Source organism: Salvelinus sp. IW2-2015, unplaced genomic scaffold (assembly GCF_002910315.2).
Source record: "Salvelinus sp. IW2-2015 unplaced genomic scaffold, ASM291031v2 Un_scaffold4244, whole genome shotgun sequence".
NCBI lineage: Eukaryota > Metazoa > Chordata > Actinopteri > Salmoniformes > Salmonidae > Salvelinus > Salvelinus sp. IW2-2015.
The window spans coordinates 4862-11258 of record NW_019945515.1 but is presented as its reverse complement, the minus strand read 5'-3'; the positions used below and the strand labels follow the sequence as shown (position 1 = coordinate 11258).

Genomic DNA, 6397 nt, shown 5'->3' with positions numbered 1-6397 from the left:
CGGAACATTTTTCTTGAACATTTGATTAAACTATGGTTTACATTAATCAACATTAATACATGTCTTACCTGATTCAAAATCGTATCATATGTTTTAGGATACCAAAATCTAGTACTCTGTCACTGTGAGAAGAAAACAGGTTATCAGCCATCTGATAGACCTACAAAATGGCGCGATAAGATTTGGAACAGAGCAGCTGTGATGAAAGGTGCTCGATCAAGGACAGCCTTCTTTATACTAACACTGTGCATACTTGAACGATGTATTCATATATCAACATATAGCTTTCTTTATTGATAATTCATATTTCTGGATTTACGCATGTCATGACAGTCTTGACCAGAAAAACAAACCTGTTTCACTCCGAGATCATAACAGCGGGCTACTTACGCGGATAGTTCTTCCAAAACGACAGGACAGTCCCCGCGAACTGTGAGCAGAATAAACTATTATCAAACGCTGTGTTGATGACCTGGGCAGAATAACATTAAATGAAACCAGCAGACCCTCTGCGAACACGTCAGAAAGATGATCATGAATTTTATTTTTCGCGGGCAGTGGTTTAAATAGTCCCGCAATAGGGGAAGTATCGGGTAACCGACCACAACCGACCACGATTGGTTGATCAAATCGCCCTGTTCAAGACTCACCACTGAGCGACTTTTACAATCTTCCGCAGACCAAAAAAGGCAATYATGTGTATCAAATATTGTTTAGATATATATTTTTTGATCACAAAATCTTCAACTCTCTTTTTTGGTGTTCCTTGAGCTCGAATTAAATGATGMAGGTTYTATCTGCTGGAACGCAGCCAGGCTGAACACCGGTAACAATGCTCACTAGACCTGCACCTGACTAGCAACCAACTCACCAGTAGCCTACTGCCTGCTAGRTAATGTCCTTCATCCTCAGGCTTTTCTCCAGATCTCTTGCTGGGTTGGTTTGTAATMACTCTGGTTAGGGCTGTTTAAAATTGGAACTGGCTGCATTTTAGCAACATGAAATCTTATTAAAATCTACTAATAAACACCCCCAGGAAGAATCTGACAAGCYAGCACTTAAATGTGGTAATTTTCACGTTTTGATAAATTCTTACAATGTTTGGGAATTACATATAGTAAGGCAATTGTGAAAATTCTATACCAATTTAGTGGCCCCTTGGTGGATCTAGCACGAGGAGGAGCGGCCCCTTGGAGGACCGGGGACGAGCCCTGCAAGGGTCCGGCAGCTCCTCCTCCGGCCCTCCATGGGGTCACTCCTCCTCTGGCCCTCCAAGTGGCCGCTTTGGCCCTTCGAAAGGTACCGCCCCAGCTCTCCAAGGGTCCTCCTCGGCCCTCCAAGTGGCCCCTCCGGTTCCAGTCCAAGGGGCCGCTCCGGCTCCACTCCTTCTCAGCTACCAACTACCTGGATGCCAAGTTTGACTTCCCCCTACCCCAGTACGGTGAGTTAGTGAGCTACAACACTGTTTCACAACCACCCTAACCCATAAGTTTAAGCCGGTTGGGGAGGTTCTACTAAGCTTTATGGAATTGTTTTAAGAAGGTCATACCAAGGATCATTTTGCAATTTGAGTTTGAATTTTAAGACCGCTTGAAGTATCAAYAAAATACATAAAAKATAAGTTTGTTCTGAAGTGTTTGTCCTACTGTATTTGTGAGAGATGAGAAAGATCAGGAAACATTTTACATGTCTTTAACGCTGTATTTTTGGCACTAGACAGTCTCCATTTATTTTATTTTTGAGATTCTTCAAAGTAGCCACCCTTTTGCCTTGACAGCTTTGCACCCTCTTGGCATTCTCTCAACCAGCTTCAGGAAGTAGTCACCTGGAATGCATTTCAATTAACAGGTGTGCCTTGTTAATGTGGAATTTCTTTCCTTCTTAATGCTTTTTAGCCAATCAGTTGTGTTGTGACAAGGTAGGGGTGGTATACAGAAGATAGCCCTATTTGGTAAAATACCAAGTCCATATTATGGCCAGAACAGCTCCAATAAGCAAACAGCAGTCCCTCATCAATATGGAACATTTCAAGATTCTTCAAGTGCAGTCGCAAAAACCATCAAGTGATATGATGAAACTGTCTCTCATGAGGACCATCACAGGAAAGGAAGACCTGCTGCAGAGGATAAGTTCATTAGAGTTACCAGCCCAAATAAATCAGAGTTCAACAGACGCAACATCAACTGTTCAGAGGAGACGGTCGAATTGCTGCAAAGAAACCACTTCTAAAGGACACCAATAAGAAAAAGGAACTTGCCTGGGCCAAGAAACACAAGCAATGGACATTAGACCGGTGGAAATCTGTCTTTTGGTAAGATGTTCTTGTTGGTTCCAACCGCTGTGTCTTTGTGAGACTCAGAGTAGGTGAACGGATGATCTCCGCATGTGTGGTTCCATCGTGAAGCTTGGAGGAGGAGGTGTGATGGTGTCGGGGTGCTTTGCTGGTGACACTTTCTGTGATTTATTTAGAATTCAAGGCATACTTAACCAGCATAGCTACCACAGCATTATGCAGCGATATGCCATCCCATCTGGTTTGCGCTTAGTGGGACTATCATTTGTTTTTCCACAGGACAATGACCCAAAACACACCTCCAGGCTGTGTAAGGGCTATTAAACCAAGAAGGAGAGTGATGGAGCTGCATCAGATGACCTGGCCTCCACAATCAAAAATCATTCCTGATGAAGCTGGTTGAGAGAATGACAAGAGTGTGCAATGCTGTCATCAAGGCAAAGGGTGGCTAAATATAAAATATATTTGTTTAACACTTTTTTGGTTACTACATGATTCCATATGTGTTATTTCATAGTTTCGATGTCTTCACTATTATTCTACAATGTAGAAAATAGTAKAAATAAAGAAAAACCCTTGAATGAGGTTTGTCCAAACTTTTGACTGGTACTGTATACTTTCATATAAACTCAGCAAAAAAAGAAGTGTAGCACCCCTTATGCAAGTAAATTTTTCCCCATCTTTACTGGCCTATTTCAAGGCTGTATCACATCCGGCCGTATTTGGAGTCCATTAGGGCGGCGCACAAAATTGGCCCAGCGTCGTCGCGGGTTTTGACCGGTGGTAGGCCGTCCATTGTAAATTAAGAAATTTGTTCTTAACTGACTGCCTAGTTCAGTAAATGTTAAATAAATAAATGGATTATTCATCTAAGTGCTTTCCTTCTTGGACTCTTAGTGGGGCGTTCATTCCAAATTGGTTTGGTGCGGTTTTCTGAACTTCTGGGCGTTTTACCCCCTTAGTTTCGGACTGTTCGGTTCTTATGGACTGGTGTGCACACATATACTTGTAACAAAGAGTCGACCTGATTTCGAACTATAGTTTAAAAAAAATATTTGCGAAAACGCATTTAAAAAAAAAAGTAGGCTTCAGCGCGGAAACATTTTTCTTGAACATTTTGATTAAACTATGGTTTTACCATTAATCAACATTAATACATGTCTTACCTGAATTCAAAATCGTATCATAATGTTTTAGGGATACCCAAAGCCGTACTCTGTCACTGTGAGAGAGAAAAAACAGGATATCAGCCATCTGATAGACCTACAAATGGCGCGAATAAGATCTGGAACAAGAGCATTGTGATGAAAGGTGCTCGATCAAGGACAGCTTCTTTTATACTAACACCTGTGCATACTTGAACGATTTATTCATATATCAACATAATAGCTTTCTTTATTGATAATTCATATTTCTGGATTTACGCATGTCATGACAGTCTTGACCAGAAAAAACAAACCTGTTTCACTCCGAGATCATAAACAGCGGGATACCTTACCGGAATAGTCTTCCAAAACGACAGGACAGTCCCCGGCGGAACTGTGAGCAGAAATAACTATTATCAAACGCTGGTGTTGATTGACCTGGGCAGAATAACATTAAATGAAACCAGCAGACCCTCATGCGAACAAGTAGAAAGATGATCATGAATTTTATTTTTCGCGGGCAGGTGGTTTAAAAATAGTCGCCGCAATAGGGGAAGTATCGGGTAACCGACGCACGATGGTTGATCAAAATTCGCCCTGTCAAGACTCTACCATTGGAGCGACTCTTTTACAATTCTTCCGCAGACAAAAAAGGCCAATGAATGTGTATCAAAGATTTGTTTAGAATAATATATTTTTTAAATCACAAAATCTTTCAACTCTCTTTTTTGTGTTCCTTGAGCTTCGAATTAAATGATGTAAGGTTATTACTGCTTGAACGCAGCCAGGCTGAGACACCGGTAACAGTGCTCAACTAGACCTGCAACCTGACTATGCAACCACTCACCACTGCCGAGCGTAATGTCCTTCTCTCAGGCTTTTCTCCAGACTCTCTTGCTGGGTTGGTTTTGTAAATTACTCCGGTTAGGGCTTTTTAAATTGGAACTGGCTGATTTTTAGAAACATGAAATCTTATTAAAATCAGGCTAATAAACACCCCAAGGAAATATCTTGACAAGCTGAGCACTTAATTGTGGTAATTTTCAACATTTGATAAATTCTTACTATATGTATTCCAAACATTTAAGGCAATTGTGTGGAAAATCAAATGCATATTTGATCGTAAAGAAGGAGAGTGATGGAGCGCTGCATCAGATGACGCTGGCCTCCACAATCAAAAAGCATTCCTGATGAAGCTGGTTGAGAGCAATGTTCCAAGAGTGTGCAACGCTGTCATCAAGGCAAGGGTGGCTAAATATAAATATATTTGTTTTAACACTTTTTTGGTTACTACATGATTACATATGTGTTATTTCATAGTTTCGATGTCTTCACTATTATTCTACAATGTAGAAAATAGTACAATAAAGAAAACCCTTGAATGAGGTTTGTCCAAACTTTTGTACTGTATCTGTATCTTCATATAAACCAGCAAAAAAAGAAGTGCCCCTTTTTCAGGACCCTGTCTTTCAAAGATAATTCGTAAAATCCAAATAACTTCACAGATCTTCATTGTAAAAGGGTTTAAACACTTTTCCATGCTTGTCACATGAACCATAACAATAATGAACATGCACCTGTGGAACGTTCGTTTAAGACCACTAACAGCTTACAGACGGTAGGCAATTAAGGTGACAGTTATGAAAACTTAGGACACTAAGAGGCCTTTCTACTGACTCTGAAAAAACACCAAAAATGATGCCAGGGTCTCTGCTCATCTGCGTGAACGTGCCTAGGCATGCTGCAAGGAGGCATGAGGACTGCAGATGTGGCCAGGGCAATAAATTGCAATGTCTGTACTGTGAAGACGCCTAAGACAGCGCTTACAGGGAGACAGGACGGACAGCTGATCGTCCTCGCAGTGGCAGACAACGTGTAACACCTGCACAGGATCGGTACATCCGAACATCACACCTGGGACAGGTACAGGATGGCAACAACTGCCCGAGTTACACCAGAACGCACAATCCCCTCCATAGTGCTCAGACTGTCTCAATAGGCTGAGAAAGGCTGGACTGATGGCATGTAGGCTGTTGTAAGGCAGGTCCTCACCGGCAACAACGTCGCCTATGGGCACAAACCCACCGTCGCTGGACCAGACAGGACTGCAAAAAAGTGCTCTTCAGGTCGGATTTGCGTTTATCGTCGAAGGAATGAGCGTTACAGCGAGGCCTGTACTCTGGAGCGGGATCAATTTGGAGGTGAGGGTCCGTCATGGTCTGGGGCGATGTGTCACAGCATCAATCCGACTGAGCTTGTTGTCATTGCAGGCAATCTCAACGCTGTGCGTTACAGGGAAGACGTCCTCCCCCTCATGTGGTACCCTTCTGCATCATCCTGATGTAGGCCACTGTGTTCTTGGGGACCTTCAATGCTGCAGACATTTTTTGGTACCTTCCCCAGATCTGGTACCTCGTCACAATCCAATATCCCAGAGCTCTACAGACAATTCCTTCAACCTCATGGCTTTGTTTTTTTTGTCAGAAATGCACTGTTAACTGTGGAACCTTATATAGACAGGTGTGTGCCTTTCCAATCATGTCCATCATTGAATTTACCACAGGTGATTTCAATCAAGTGTAGAAAAAGCTACATTTCAAGTCTCATAGCAAAGGTCTGATAACTTGTGTAAGAAGGTGTCCGTTTAAAAAAAAATAATGACATTTGCAAAAAAATTCTAAAAGACCTGTTTCACTTGTCCTTATGGGGTATTTGTGATGTCATCATGGGGGTATTGTGATGTCATCATGGGGCATTGTGTGAAAGATGGATGAGGGAAATGTTTTATTTTAATCCATTCTAGAAAAGGCTGTAACATAAACAGAATGTGGAAAAAGTCAAGGGGTCTGAATACTTCCAAATGCACTGTACCTCGATATTATATACAGAGTACATCTCTTATATAACAGAGTACATCTCTTATATACAGAAGTACATCTCTTATAATACACGAGTACAG

At 41.7% G+C, this 6397-nt stretch overlaps 1 pseudogene; it reads right to left on the bottom strand.

The window, feature by feature from the left end:
* LOC112077064 (serine protease FAM111A-like) overlaps positions 1-384 on the bottom strand; it is a 28020-nt pseudogene extending 27636 nt beyond the window's left edge.
* Positions 385-6397: the final 6013 nt, after the last annotated feature.